The 16,455-nt window shown below is 34.5% G+C and overlaps 2 long non-coding RNA genes across 2 annotated transcripts; one reads left to right on the forward strand and one right to left on the reverse strand.

Annotated features, from left to right (window-relative positions):
- Window positions 1-575: 575 nt before the first annotated feature.
- LOC147076584 (uncharacterized) lies at window positions 576-5,664 on the reverse strand. The gene is made up of 3 exons (XR_015069726.1): window positions 5,439-5,664; window positions 3,560-3,691; window positions 576-1,815 (listed from the first exon to the last, which is right to left on the reverse strand). It is a non-coding gene; the product is annotated as an uncharacterized LOC147076584 (long non-coding RNA).
- A 2,218-nt stretch (window positions 5,665-7,882) lies between these two features.
- Window positions 7,883-14,907, forward strand: LOC147076585 (uncharacterized). The gene is made up of 4 exons (XR_015069329.1): window positions 7,883-8,109; window positions 8,759-8,911; window positions 12,268-12,447; window positions 12,678-14,907. It is a non-coding gene; the product is annotated as an uncharacterized LOC147076585 (long non-coding RNA).
- The last annotated feature ends 1,548 nt before the right edge of the window (window positions 14,908-16,455 follow it).

A 16,455-nucleotide genomic window follows, 5' to 3' on the forward strand; every position in this document is an offset into this window, starting at 1 on the left:
GTTCGAATCTACCTACAACGAAGTGATGACATAAAACCAGCGTCACGCTGGCGGCGGTATCAGCCGTGCAATGGCGTGATCAACCGTGCTTCTAGCCAATTACCAAACCAATTTTTAATTATCAATAGACATTGTGATGAATATCAAAGTGCCCGCAAAATTAAATAAGGTGCAAACGCGTCCATGTGAAAAAGAATGCAAAGTGAAGTGTTGTCTATTCGAACGCCGCGTGCCCGCTGGCTACCGACATACTCCGCGTGGTCCCTGTTATTTAAATGTTACTTTATCTCAGTCATGCTAAACCCTTGTATTCCTAACCTGTTTAATTTAGTGTAAATAAACCGAGCCTGCGCAGGGCTATTGGATCAAAAAGTTTCTGTGTTATAATTCACCCCGTCAGTAATGACGTCACACACATCCCTCTAACCGATATGATACTGGAGGAGGTTCGACCACCGACATACATGTGAGCCCTCCTCTTCTTCCCGGTATTAATTTATACTATAATAAGTATGTATGACGATATATATTGACTTAAATCAGAGGAGTTATTAAAATCTTACGTAAAATCTCTTGGTAATTAAAACAGAATTTATTGCATTAACATTATTAGATATTTTAAGCATTGCAAATTTTGACATCAGAATGAGTCTTCATGTGTTTTTTAAGGCCACCAGATTCAACACAAGAGTAATTACATTTATTACATTTAAATGGTCTTTCACCGGAATGCGTCATTTTGTGTAATTTAAATGCACTAAATTGTATACAAGAATAATTGCATTCAACACATTTAAATGGCTTTTCTCCAGAATGAGTCATTTTGTGTCTTTTCATATGAGCAGAATATAAAGAAGAGTAACTACAGTGGTCACATTTAAATAACTTTTCGCCAGAATGAGTCATCTTGTGAATTTTCATGTGAGCAGAATGTAAAGATGAATAATTACATCGACCACATTTAAATGGCTTTTCTCCAGAATGATTCGCCTTGTGTATTTTCATGTGAGAAGAATGTAAAGATGAGTAACTGCACTGATCACATTTCAATGGCTCTTCTCCAGAATGAATTATCTTGTGTTTTTTTAGGGCACCAGACTGAATACAAGAGTAATTACATTCGTCACATTTTAATGGCTTTTCTCCAGAGTGAGTCATTTGGTGCTCTCTCAAGTCAGAAGGACGAATGCATGAGAAATTGCACTCAACACATTTAAATGGTTTTTCTCCAGAATGAGTCATCTTGTGCAATTTCAGAACACCGGATTGTATACATGAGAAACTACATACATCACATTTTAATGGTTTTTGTCCAGAATGAATCATTTTATGTTTTCTGAAGTCACAAGAACGAATGCATGAGAATTTACAAATTTCACATTTAAAAGGCTTTTCTCCAGAATGAGTCATTTTGTGGTATTTCAAACCATCCGATCTTGCACACGAGAAACTACACTCATTACATTTAAATCGCTTTAAGTCTATGTTAGTATTTTTCATCGTTGTTTTTTCATGTAAGGGTTTGTGAAGATTTAACAATGGTAACGATGCAAAAATGTTAAAACAAACACAGCACACAAAATTTTCTTTATAAAATCTAGTTTTTTCTACATTTATAATAGCTTCTAATAGTAATCCAGGGTTTGCAAGGGAAGACTGAACAGCAATTATATTTTTTTTGGTTTCATTTTGTTCTTCAATTACTTCTTTAATGTCTCTTTCGTCAATCTGCATTTCATTTGCAAATGCTTGTTTGCTTGTCATTGTCGAATTAATAATCTCATTTTTTGCTGTTACGCTACTCGCAGTAGTAATCTAAAGACAAAACATAAATAATTAGCAATTATTTATCATACATGTATTTCAAAGTTGAATTCTACGTAAGATTTAAGAATGTAAGCATCTTTTATTGAAAAATATGTGAAACATACATTTTTAAGATAGCTTACCGGCCCACATGCTCAGCGTAGGTCAAAATTGAGTTTCTATTGCATTTTCAAACCATGATCCTGGACATTCCTTAAACGCTGTAGATAATCTATTTATATAATTTTGAAGCCTTATTAACCTTTATATTTATTTCAAACATTTGATGTAGTAGTAATAGAAATAGTATTATTTTAATTCTCTCGCTCTAATGTTTTAGAATATTGTCATATTTCAGTACATAAATGTGCAGTGGTGTTAAGATTTCTTACCGTTTAAAAAAAAAGATTTTTTTTTCGTTTAGGTACATGTTCAAACACGCGCGTTAACATCATTTTACTCCCTACTTCAATTTAAGTTTGTCAATTTATGGCTACGGCCGTATGTTGTAGCTTAATCACTTGGGGATGACAAAAGAAATGGCGTCTTTCAAAAAAACACTACCTTATTCTTAGGTCAATAATTATTATAAAGCAATCATTATTCAAAGGATGTTTATCACACTTGAATGGTCAAAGACATGGCTTATAATTGGTATATTTAGAATTATCTTCAAATGTGTTAATCTTGCCGATTTTTTGAATAATAAAATGCCTAATTCTTGTCAAATTTTTTATCGTAAATATTTTACTAAAATTATTTCGTCATAAATTATACTAATGGTTTTATAAATGCGTTTAAAAATTAATAAATGTAAAAAATCTTAACACCACTGCACAGTTATGTACTGAAATATGACTATATTCTAAAACATTAGAGCGAGAGGCTTAAAAGAATACTATTTTATGTAATAAAAATACTTTACGCAGTCATCAAATGTTTAAAATAAATATAAAGGATAATAAGGCTTCAAAATTATATAAATAAATTATCTACAACGTTTAAGGTATGTCCAGGATCATGCTTTGAAAATAGAACAAAAGCTCCATTTTGACTTACGCTGAGCATGTCCTCCTTTAAGCATTTTATTAGGTATTTTAAATGTTGCTAATTGATAACCACTATTTTTGTTATTCATTAAATGATGTCGGCTGCTTGAAGGATAAGAATACAGAAGTATATTTTTTCTTCGACCATGTCCGATCCTAATAGGATCATATGGGCGTCTACAGAGTGGAGGTTTGTATTAACAGATTTTTATTTTGACGAGAAATGGATGTCAGCCACTTTTTCAACCTATTAGGTCCATACTCTGACTTATACACAAATTGAAAAATAATATGTGTACTTGCCAGACCCAGGATTCGAACCTGGGACCCTCGACTCAATAATATATTTAGAACATACATAATTTGAAAACACCTCAGATATATAACTACTAGAAAAAACCATATTTGAAAAATAAGAACGGGATTTGAACCCGTATATTCTATTCACTGATATTGCACCAATATGCTTTAACCACAAAAACCGACAGTCAAAAATAACGCAATTTGATAAGCATTCCATTTTAGGACCTACAAGTTTAAATTATCTTGATTAAGTAGGAGGCCCGTAGCTTGATTGGTTAAAGCATATTTACGCGATACAAGTGGATATACGGGTTTAAACCCCGTCAGGTGTCGTATTTTTTTTATGACATTCATATCCAATACTGTGCTTAAGGGCGACAATTAGTACTTTATTTGCCTACCTGATTGACTGGCATACATTCCGCATACGAGCAGCTAGCCTGTGTACTTTCATAATCGATTTGGTGTAGTGTGTTTTCAACCAATTCATCCTTGACATCGACTCGTCTATTGGCTTGATTCATTTCAAGGTACTAAAAATACAATACACTCTATTAAATCATTGCGATTTTCAGTAAACATTTTTATTTCTGGACAAGCCCTGAACACAATTATTTATATCTATATTCACAGGGGGTTGATTTTACCATAATTGCATTAACATAGACCAATTAATACTTGGATACTATATCAGTTTATCCTCAGAGACCTGAACTGAAGCAGTCCAAACACCTAGCGGTAAATTTACACACTTATTCTTCGCCCATGTCCGCCCCTTAGCTGGATCATATGGACACCACACGGCGCCTCCAAGTCGCTCGCGAATATTCGTGTATTACAATCTATATATTATTATAGTACTTTACAGCCTTCAGTCCGACGACATCGCTAAATAATTGTGTACCTCTGTATACAAGCATGGAATCTGGCATTATCTGTAAGCATATCGACCGTGTTTAGGAAAAAGGACGTAACCCTCACAGAACGAATTTTACAGGAGAGGCAAAAAACGTTTTTTGAATGATTTTGGTTCAATATTTAAAAAAATAGGCAAAGACATTGGGTGCATGATGATTCATGATTTGGTGTAATATCTTTTAGATATAATAATAATTAAAGAAGTTATTACAGAAAAATCATTAAAATTGAGGGTAAATGCTTTTTTCCTTAATTTAAAATTTAATTAAAACTCAATTAAAACCTGAATTTAAATAATAATTCGGCATTTGCGGCTTACTTACTTTTTACAGAACGTGTATTTAGTTGTATACATTGTTAATATCTAATAAAAGCACTTTTCGAAAAATCGAGGGTTACGCCCTTTTTTCTAAGCAAAGTCGATATTCTAAGACTATATTTTTTAAATAGTGAGCCGTTTTAAAACTGATAAAGTATTTCTCGATTGTAAATGGCGGAGATAAATTAAATTTCCTATATTTACTGTCTGATGAGATTGATTTTTAGTTTGGACATGACGTGTGTTATGATCTTGAATACAAATTGGAAATAATTCAAAGAGGTATTAAATGCAATTGATGTTAAGGTACTTTTGCGCATCTATTCTATACACAAGGCTGCTATCGAGGGTAGTTTATCACTGCTGACCTTTTAATTACCTTTCAATTACGACATTTAAATAACACGTTAAATATATCTAATGGCCAAATACTCCAAACACGCAGTCGCGGTGTTAGCACCAAATGAGTTAAGGTAGATATTATAATGTTATTGTTACAATAAGTGAGCTGTCAAAACTGTCTATCTCGCTTGAAAAGTTAACAGCCAAGAGAGAGGCTGTTGAAACATAGCACTTTTTGACAGTTCAGACGGTTAACTTACTTATTGTAACACAATATATCGTCGATAGCAGCCTTGTGTATAGAATAGATGCGTTGATATATCCAGGGGACCGGATGAGGTATTTTATTTACCTACTTGGGGAAACTAGTACCTTCTTATATCAATAGGTTCATAATAATTATTAATTTATTGGCACATCTATATTTATATATAATTATGTAGATTTATAATATTTAATTTTACATCTTTGGCACTTAATTTGTTTTATATTTTATTTTTTATCTATTACCATTGTTTACCTATTTATTAATACTCTTTATAAATCTAAATGTAAATCATAATACGTAAGTTTGTTTGCATTACAAATTAAAGTATACAGTATATATTATTATATTAAAAGAATAAACATATTAAATTGGAAGGTAAACATTGATTTCGCTATTTAAAGTATGTACTAATCTAGTCTTGAGAAAAACTAACCTCAAAAGTGCAACTGGCTTCGTCAACATTCTCTTGCTTTATATTAATGTCTGTTTCCTGGCAGTTTGGGTGCAATATTGGCACATCAAACCAATGCTGGCTCTCTGCGTCAGATTTGAAGTCATCGGGTTCACGTTTTACGTCCATTTTTGATTATTTATAGAGAAAGCGCGATCGAGTGACAGCTTAGGCTGGCGTATGGTCTAATTTTGACACATCCAGTGTTACCATTGCCCAAGTCAAAATTTTAAATTCAAGTAGATTCTTTCAAAAATATTAGCAGATTTTGGAAAATGCAATATATTAGATATGATTTTAAATTATGGAGAGAATTCACACTGTGCAGATAAGGCCATCCTCCCACGGCGCAACTGAAATCTGATGGAACTGGTTTATGAAGGAACTTTAAACTGACCAATGTGATGCTTCGCACACGGCGCCACTGAAACCCAGTTGAAATAATAATTACATAACCTCAAACTGTCAAACTTAACTATCAACCGTGTTGTACAAAAACTGACAACACGCGCGCTGCAGCGTTTACATAAGGTTATTTTGATTTTCCAATTAACATTTAACCAATTTTGGTAAGAAAATATGATTTTTCACCGAAATCTAATGATGTTGGTACCACTGTTTTACGGTGACTGGAAACTTCAGAGACCGCGCGACTAGCATGTCGCATCTCTTCGCGACCGTTTTGAAGCTGAGAGATTCCAGTCTCGCCGTCAGCGAGCCGCCATTGAAATACATTAGCTAGATACTGGCTGGAATTTTAGGGGTAGAATCCCACTTCCTGAGAGCTCAAACAGCCAACCATGTCCAATCTAATAAGATCATATCGTCTCTGTTCTGGCAGAACACACTAAGGCCTACCGCGCATGAACGATTTACTATCGTACGGTCAACAATCCAGGAGTTGTAACCATCGTATTGCAATGCAAACCCGCGCATGGACAATCGAGCGAACGGCCGAATTGAAAATCTGTGTTCAGACACAAAATTTTACACCTATTCGAACCGGCCGGGGTCCCATTGGCAATGTTTTTAAATGAGAGCCCGCGCATGACAAGTCATGGCCGGCCGAGAGTGCACTTATACATGCACGCACAAGTGACGCGGTCGTATAGGGCGCACGCATACATCGAACTGTTATGAGATCCACATTTGACTTGACAGTTCATCGATGCGTGCCTATTGGCTTTGCATGCGCGTACCAGTCCCATTTTTTCAGTTTCTTTCTTAATAAATTAATAATATATACACCCACATTTTAAGACAGTTTGATAATCTATACAAAACCTCTATATATTATATAATATAAGCTCTACAAAATCCATTTTGACGTTTCTTATATTGCGTCCGCCATTTTTCGGTGCGGACACATATCTTCAGTGCGCGCGCATTGCCTCCGATCTATATCACGCCATGCGTGCTCAAACATACTGGCCGATAATAATTTGGATCATGCGCGAGCTAACCAACGATTGTCCGAATGCTACCGGCCGGTTATGTAATCGTCCATGCGCGGTAGGCCTAACTGGAGAATAAGTACTAGTTTTGAGTAATTTGACTTTTAAGTTGTTAAAATGTTTGAAATGGTCTATTATGTGAGTTTATTAATTAATCGTAAAAAGGATGACTTTAAAATAAATACTGTTTATTTATTAAGAAGGTTTCCAGATGGTTTATGCAAGTAATAACTATTTCAATAAAATGATTTTTGACAATAATTTTTAAATATGATGTCAGAACTTCGATGGCAGCTATACAGCTATTATTATCACTCATCTTTTGCATTTGGCGATAATAATTGATTTCCATTGATTACCATTTCTTTTTTATCTTGACCGTTGACTCGCACATGGCCTAGCTGGAACTTTCATAATTATTTCTGATATTAGTTTAGAAAATTGTAGGGCATTGGAGGATAGGTATAAGTTTTGAATATAAACAACATTTTTATATCCATTTTAGACGGCAGTTTGTAAGTTTGGAAAGATTCTATACTTTATAATGGTACCTAGGTACGAACACGAAAAGCAATGCTGTCTTCATAACCCATTTTTGAGTACCCATACTATCTACAATCGTAAATTATCAAAAAAAATCTAAAATTGCAAGCTTCTTATTTTTCCACTAGGTGCCTCTTTAAAAAAGGGTTCACTAAAGGCTTTACCTTAAGCCTGTGCTTCATTGGCACGCAATTTAGACAATTTTAGACGGTATAAAAAGCAAACAACAAACAAAGTGGACCATTTCAAACATGTTTGATTGGAAGGTATTTTACTCTCCAAGTTGTCAGAATTTGGCCGTCGATTAACAGGTAAATTCAGTTCGACATTAATACGCAATCATTCGGACCGAAAAACCTCTGTTTTTATTGTTCTAATCATTTTATGGCAACACTGTGACAAAAAGACGTCCGCATATTAAATTAATTTATTATCACGGCGGCCAGTGCCTGACAGTTCGCTTAAACGTGTTTAGACTTTAGTGTGATACGATAATCTTTGAGAACGGTAAAATGGACGTAAAACGCGAAGCAGTTGACTTCGAACCTGATGCAGATGAGCAACATTCGGTCGATATGTCTTTACATGGAAATAACCCAAAGTCAAATACCTGCATCAAACAAGAGTATGCTGATAATTTCGGCCACGTTGCCGAGGTAAGTTTTCAAATGTTATTTACTATAAAAGCATTCTTAATTAATTCTTAAGACTTTGTTTTTTATTTAATCGATAATAGTAGTGTAGGTAGGTAGGTACCCAATAAATCATGTTGTAATATTCTAAGAGTGTTGATTCCCCGAGAGAGTCAACAAATGACACCAACAATATAGGTAGGTAGGTAAGTAAACATGAAGCAAGTGTGTTTCTGAAAGAAATGTGAGGTCCTCGCTTTCCTATTCGAAAATGCGTAGTACGGCGAATATAATATTGTCATAATCAGTCTGGCGTAACCTGTTAAATCTCAAAAAAGCCGCATTCACGTCATGGTGGTCAATATTTAGTTCAAATATTGCCTACAGCACTTTTATTGTGGTACTATTTTTTCAAGAGATGAAGGATTATTTTTAAATGGTTTATGAGAAAATAACAATAAACTGCATTGGCTTGTTATGCCAATATTCCATTCAAACAGCCCTGATGGCGACACGAATATTAAACAAGCGAATGCGACGATGTCAGCTGTGCGTCTGAGGTTAGTTTTAAAAACTGATTTTTCGTTGATTCATATCTATTTTATGTGGCTTCTGCGCTCTAAATACATAACCGATTTCCTTTAAGTATATGATAACATGTTTTTTTTTACAGGAATCTTCAACAGACTCGCGTGTTATAAAATCAGAGACGATTTTTGGTGTAATTGACTTGAACAACGAGTATGTTGAAGACACAATACGGGAACTCAAATACGTGGACTCACAACCTGGCTGTTCTTATTTGGACTGTGGACCAGAAAATCAGGTACGCAATCTTCAATGAAACTACAAACAATCACAGTATCCAACTTTTGATGAATAACTTTTACCAAGGTATATTTCGTTAAGGAGACTTTTAATAAAGCAATGTGCCTCATGCAGTTTCTAAACGTAGTTTTTGCCGAAAATTATCAACCAGTTAGGCCACAGTCATCCTATCTATATACAATAAAACTAACTAGTATATTCCAGATGAATTGCATATAAAAAGCGTTAATTTTGGTTATAATTTAATAAAAATCTAGAATAGAGGTACATAATCCAGGGTGTTATGTATATTCAATAAGAAGAATGTTGCATTCGCAATGTTGTCAAACTATTTGTTGAGGAAGAAATACGTGAGATATAGTTATTATACTGATATAACTTATCCATTTATTATTTACTTGCCCCCTAGTACAAATTATACCCTATACTACATGTTCACTTCTTTCAAACTATGTATGATTATTAGTTGTGATATAAATAATATATCTTCTCCTTCTTCTTGGCCGTGCACTCATGGCTGAGGATCGTGACCACATTTAAATTTCGCCATCCTTTGAGCGACCAAGACTTTCCATCCTTCTCGATCTTCCGCTTCACTCAGGGCAGAATGGATGGTGCCCCCAGTCAGCTCTTTCACTTGGTCGCTCCATCGTGCGGACGCTCTTCCTCTGCTTCGCCTTCCCTAGAGGCTACCCAAAACTACCAGACTCTCCTGGTTGTCCGGTCCGCGCCTGACAATATATCCAAAAACTACAGAATTCTTCTCAGACATATCGTCGAGAGCCGTTCCTTTATCTTCAGTCTCTGGATGATTGACTGGTTCGTCCTGTGCTCCGTCCAAGAAATGCGAAACATTCAGCGCCAACACCACATCTCAAAGGCATGAATTGCCTTCCGTTCTCTTACCTTCAGGGTCCACGACTCGACTCCGTATAGAAATATCGAGAACACTAATGTTTGCACATGCATCATTGATTATGAATATATTGTACAGAAGCATTTTTATTTTTATTGCCAATTATCAATCAACATTATCAATAATTATTAACACTTTGACTAGATCGCCACCAGATTTTACGCGCTCAGGGGCCTTATGTTAAATCTTGCGAGTCGTGTGAAACATCGTAGTCATTCGCGAAAGTGACGTAGGTTATCGAAATAAGGCATGTCGAAACTTATCACTACCTGAATTAGTCATAATCTGTGTCGACAATATTGCCCATACCAAAGTGTACTCGTGACCAGAGACGGCCATACGACTTGAGTCTCTCTTTCTCTCTCTCGCATTGATGTCTCGCGCCGATACGTAGGTAGTTTAGTTTCGAACTGTCAAAGGTGACGGACTAAACTGCGATCGGACACTATTATCTTATCTTTACTCGCGAGAATAATTATATATTATTATTTTATATTTCGCCAAAGCATTGCTATATGCTTGCATCGTTCACCCAATTATTTTAAAAGATGTCAATCCCAGAAATAGTTACTTTTGCTGCAGTTTTAGGATCACGTAATCATCCGCGAAACAGATCAAATAATTATGCTAACTTATGTCAAAATGCTTTTTCACTCAGTGATGCACTATTTATACATAATTTCCGGTTAAACAAAGAGCTTGTAAGATATATTTTACAAATTCTCACGCCATATAGGTATATTATCGTAATTTTTAATGTTACTACTTACAAGCGTGAAGAGTTTACAATGCGAAAAAATGAATATGGTTGTATAGCTTAAAATTAATCAAAGACATATAAGATGTATGTTATATTTTGACACATTATGACGTTTATAATATTATATCCATGGAGAATTAAAAAGTCGTAGGTAGGTATAATGTTGAGACGGACATAACCTTACCTACCTGATTTCAATTAAGATCACTTAATTGAAACCTCTCCTTTCTTTTGCTACGTTTGCACGACGAAGGACGTGAATTCATGTACCTATTTCCCGATTTCCATGTTTATTTTGATATTTCGTTTCGTATGTGACAGTGACATTGAAAATCAAAACGTCAAAATGAATGAGTTCGCTGACGGAAAGAACACGGCAATTACCAATTTATAAACAATAAAGATGCCGAATTATTATATTACCTATTCACAATGTTACTTAATACTCTGTTATCTTGTGTTCAATTAATTATGTTAAAGTTTTATAATGGTTTGTAATGAATAAATACCTACATAAAAATAAATGTTATTGAAGACACTTTGTTTATTTTGTTTTACTTGTTTTACAGTGTAATAATATTATATGGTTTCGCATTTATGTAAGGTTATATTCTACGTACATATATCTATATCATATTATACTAAATCAATCGAATATTATAGGAATTATACACAAACATAGCCAACAAAAAAAATGATTTCGTTTGACATTTCATTTTTGACGTTTCATCTCGTACCATAGACATCGATTTTCTCGGTTTTGGCGATGTTGCCAAATGGTCACTCGCGAGTTAAAATAATCCGTAGCGAGTGGCTTCAAAAATAGTTATTATCGTATACGGTATGAAACGGGCGATACTAACTTGTCATACCACACAGTTTTCGACCACACGAGTCGATAGTTACGAATTTGGGCTGCAGTGATCTCAATCCTTTATTTCGTTCTTCGGGTGTTTCAAAGGTCCGCTTCTTTCCAAATTTTCCAATTTCGTAATAAGTGGCATCCCGGTGTATTTTTTGATTTAAATGTATTTTTAAAAGGTACAATCTTCATTCAATCCATTTCTTTACAGACGTGAATTCTCTTTGCATACTTACTGCGGTGCATATAATGCAATAGACCCAATCATCTCTGTTTCCGAATGAACAAATTTTAATATAATATCACCAATTCTTACTTGCAAATTCATTGAAGATGGCATTGCTGTTTCGACGTTTTTAGTGAGATTTTCCAATTTAAATTTATCGCAGTATTTCTTTTTAATGATCGCAATTGAAATATCACATCCACTACTTTTTGACAATTGTAGGGGATAAGTTTTCTATAACAATAATTATTTCTATGTTAACAAGTATAATTGTACCTACTATATATTATCTAATGTATTATGTACACTGAACACAATTGTAGTTCATACTAAAATCTGGCAAAGAAAACTCTCTTTTACAATATTTTTGTGTGAGGACTGTGCGGGGGGTGAAAACATGTGTGCGGACATACCTTACAGAGGGCATTGCTAAGTAGGTAATATTATCATTTATAATCGTCAGTTATACTTTCACTTCTTTACTTGATATTGTCTGAAGATGTTGAAAAAAATAACTGACATGGAATAATAATAATATGAAGCATTATTAAGAATATATAAAATAAAGTTCGATATATTTGGTTTTGTAGGCTTCTATGAAGGGATGTTTTGCAGGGCATCACGATACAGTTATAAGTCAACAAACCTCGCTTAATGGATTCCAAGATCAAATGTTGCAGTATTCAAAGGTGACGATAGATGAGAAATATGTTAAAGAAGATGTCCTCAAAATAAATACTCTGAAGGAACTTCGTCTTATTCTGAGAAGGGTAATATATTTGATTTTCAGTATTTGTAACGCAGTTTTTGGATGCGAAACTGCAATAAAAAAAATAAAAATAATTTGCAAAGAGGTTATTGACTGTTTATGTATTTTTATGGTCATTGTCTCTATCAGATATTTATCTAATTATGTCTATAATTGTAAAAAGCATCGACAAAAAAACTCAAATAGAATAATTTTAAATTATAATATTAAGAACGATTATGACTTTTCCAGGTTTCTACCGAGGGATTTTACAAACGGCATCGCGGTAGAGATAGGAGTCAACAATCCTTAACTGATGCAATCCAAGATAGGACTATGAAGTGTTCAGAAGTGACGATTGATGAACAAAATATAAAAAAAGAAATCTTAAACTTAAATACTCCGAAGGAACTACGACTTATTCTCAGAAGGGTAATACATTTCTCATGTAATTTTATATGCAGTGTTTGTAACGCAGTGTTGGGATGCGGGAGTGCTTTAAAAAGTCACAAAATGATTCACACGGACTCACAGTTTAGTACTCTAAAAATGCATAAAATGATACATACTGTTAAAAACCCTTATATGTGCAATGTGTGTTCCTATAAATGCAGGGATTTTGGTGCTTTTAAAAAACATAAAATGACACATTCTGGTGAAAAACCTCATAAATGCGATGTGTGCTCATATAGATGCACGAATATTACTAGTCTTAAAAGACATAAAATGACACATACTGGTGAAAAACCTTATATGTGCAATGTGTGTTCCTTTAGAAGCAGGTTTCATAGTGTTCTTAAAAAACATAAAATGACACATACTGGTGAAAAACCTTATAAATGCAATCTGTGCTCATATATATGCTCGCGGCTTAGTTATCTTAAAACACATAAAATGACACATTCTGTTGAAAAACCTTATAAATGCAATACATGTTCATATAGATGCAGGCATCTTGGTGATCTTAAAAAACATAAAATGACACATACTGGTGAAAAACCTTATAAATGCAATCTGTGTTCATATATAAGCTCGCGGCTTAGTTATCTTAAAACACATAAAATGACACATTCTGGTGAAAAACCTTATAAATGCAATGTGTGTTCATATGTATGCTCACGGCGTAGTAGCCTTAAAAGACATGAAATGACACATACTGGTGAAAAGCCTTTTAAATGCAATGTATGTTCACATAGATGCTCGCGACTTTCCCATCTTAAAAGACATAAAATGACACATACTGGTGAAAAAAAATATTAGTGCTTGCGACTTCAAAGTCTTAATAAACATAAAATGTAACATTTTCGTGAAAAGCTTTATAAATGCTTTGCATTAATATAGAAATCGTCGCTTTGCTGATGACAGTAAATTATTGCCTATATTTAAATAAAATACTTGTTGTTCTTGCATATTATAAAGACTTGCCAAATAATTTAAATTTACAAAAAATAGTTAATCTGAAAATTGGGCTCTTTAGAATATGTATAAAGTAATTGCCAGCATATATCTATCTACGTACTATTGTGAACTTGGGCATACTGATCATTTTACATACATATATCGTCTCGAATCGGTAGAAAAGCGATTTCGTAAGCACGTCAATTTTAAAGCTTACTGTTATGATTTATCTAATTCATTTTCGACCACTGCCACTTTTATGGTACCATCTTTGGACAGTCGACGTTCTATATCTGATCAATATTTTATTTTTAAAATTATCAATAGTTTTATTGACTCGCCAAACCCAGTCGAATGGGTGGGTTTCCATTGTCCATCAAGATTTACGCGAAACCTATATGAGAGACAAAAACCCGGGCCGTAGGTTTCCTGAGTACTAACAACATTCAGAAATGTCACCCCTCCGGAACATCCATACTATGTGCGGACCATATCTCAAGAAGCAAAAGGATAAAACAAGTAATGTGGGCGCCAGCCCCTAGATCTTAAATGGTAATAAATAGGAGTCTAGGAGCAAATAAAAGATAGTTACTTTCAACAAAAGAGGTTATTTTGTGTCGCATATATGTTTTGACAGCTTGTATTACATGGTATGACAAGAGAATCTAAAATGCGGAACAAACGCTATCTAGAGAGAAACAGGGGACAATCTCGCGGTATGTTTTAATAAATAAGGGAACAAAAGTGGAACGAATATAGCTCACGGTTATCCTGGTAACTACCGAGGATCAACGTACAAACGCCGGCATTTGTTTGCGTTCCAAATATGTACACGATGATTCGCCATTGTTGAGCGGTCCGGATTTGCGAAATGGCTCGCTATGCACGTCCGTCTCCGATGGTGGTTCAACACGTAAGCCCGCGTGCCACACCAATCTCTCTTTTTCCTAATCATTTCTATAATTCATTTCCGCTTGATACGCCAATAACACAAAAAACAACAGTCCCATATCCTGTCACAACCCGCCATCTTTCGCCTGTACATTTCGGTGTTGCCAGCGTACTGACTTTGAATCGCCTCAGTGTGGTATGTGTAACATAACATTGCCCCTTTGGTTGGGAAGGAGAAATCCAGGTCTAAGTATGGATTTCGCCTCGCGGCCTGCGATGGTCTTCAGGCAGCCAGGAACGGTATGTCGAGGGGCGAGAAAGGTGGAGAAATTGGGGCTCGCACTCTGATAATATAGTGGCAGAATGGGCGTCGAGTAAGCGTAGTGGTACATAGGTAAGGCGATCCGGTGGTGGTTTTGAAGGTCTATTAGTTGTCACCATTATTTGCCTACCTACTTCGTTCCACTAGCTAATGCGAAAATGCGATATGCTAATACAACAAATTTAGTTTGATCCGCGACAAAAAAAAATATCAATAGTGATTAAAATTCACACAACAAAAAAGTTTACATAGACATATTCAAATAATAAGACAACAATTGAAAAGTATACAATATTACAAATAAAAAGACAGATACAACCCCTAGTATTTAAAATTGGAATGTAAAAGCTGTAGGCTTGAAGCGTGTAGCATAATAGATAGTTAAATAACAGATTTTTTTTCAAAATTTTAATTTGATCTGATTTTTCAAGAAAGATTAGATTTTAATTTTTTTATCTAATTACGTTTATAGTTGCAAAAAGCATCGGCAAAGACACTCAAATAGAATTAATAAAAACATGTTTTTAAATTATGTTATAAAGAACGATTATGACTTTTCTATGTCTCTACTGAGGGATTTTACAAACAGAATCGCGGTACAGATAGAAGTCAACAATCCTCACCTTATGCAATCCAAGATAGGGCTATACAGTATTCTGAAGTGACGATTGATGAACAAAATATAAAAAAGAAATCCTAAACGTAAATGCTCCGAAGGAACTACGACTTATTATCAGAAGGGTAATACATTTCTCATGTAATTTCATATGCAGTGTCTGCAACGCATTTTTTGGATGCAAGAGTGCTCTAAAAAGTCACAAAATGATGCACACAGACTCACAGTGTAGTACTCTAAAAATACATCAAACGATACATACTGATGGAAAGCATTGTAAATGCAATGTGTGTTCCTATAGATCCTCGCCGCTTAGTACTCTTAAAACACATAAAATGACATATACTGGCGAAAAACCTTTTAAATGCAATGTGTGCTCATATAGTTTCTCTCTATTTAGTAGACTGAAAAAACATAAAATGACACATACTGGTGAAAAACCTTATAAATGCAATGTGTGCTCACATAGATGCTCGGACCTTAGGTTGAAAAGACATGAAATGACACATACTGGTGAAAAGCCTTTCAAATGCAATGTATGTTCACATAGATGCTCGCAACTTTCTCATCTTAAAAGACATAAATTGACACATACTGGTGAAAAGCCTTTTATGTGCAATGTGTGTTCCTATAGATGCAGGGAACTTAATAATCTTAAAATACATAAAATGACGCATAGTGGTGAAAAACCTTATAAATGTGATGTGTGTTCATATAGATGCTCGCGACTTACCCATCTTAAAATGCATAACTTAACGCATAATGGTGAAAAACTTTATAATTGCAATGTGTGTTCTTATATA

This window comes from Rhyacophila brunnea, unplaced genomic scaffold (assembly GCF_057557595.1).
Source record: "Rhyacophila brunnea isolate RB1 unplaced genomic scaffold, BYU_Rbru_1.0 scaffold_13, whole genome shotgun sequence".
In the NCBI taxonomy this organism is placed as follows: Eukaryota; Metazoa; Arthropoda; class Insecta; order Trichoptera; family Rhyacophilidae; genus Rhyacophila; species Rhyacophila brunnea.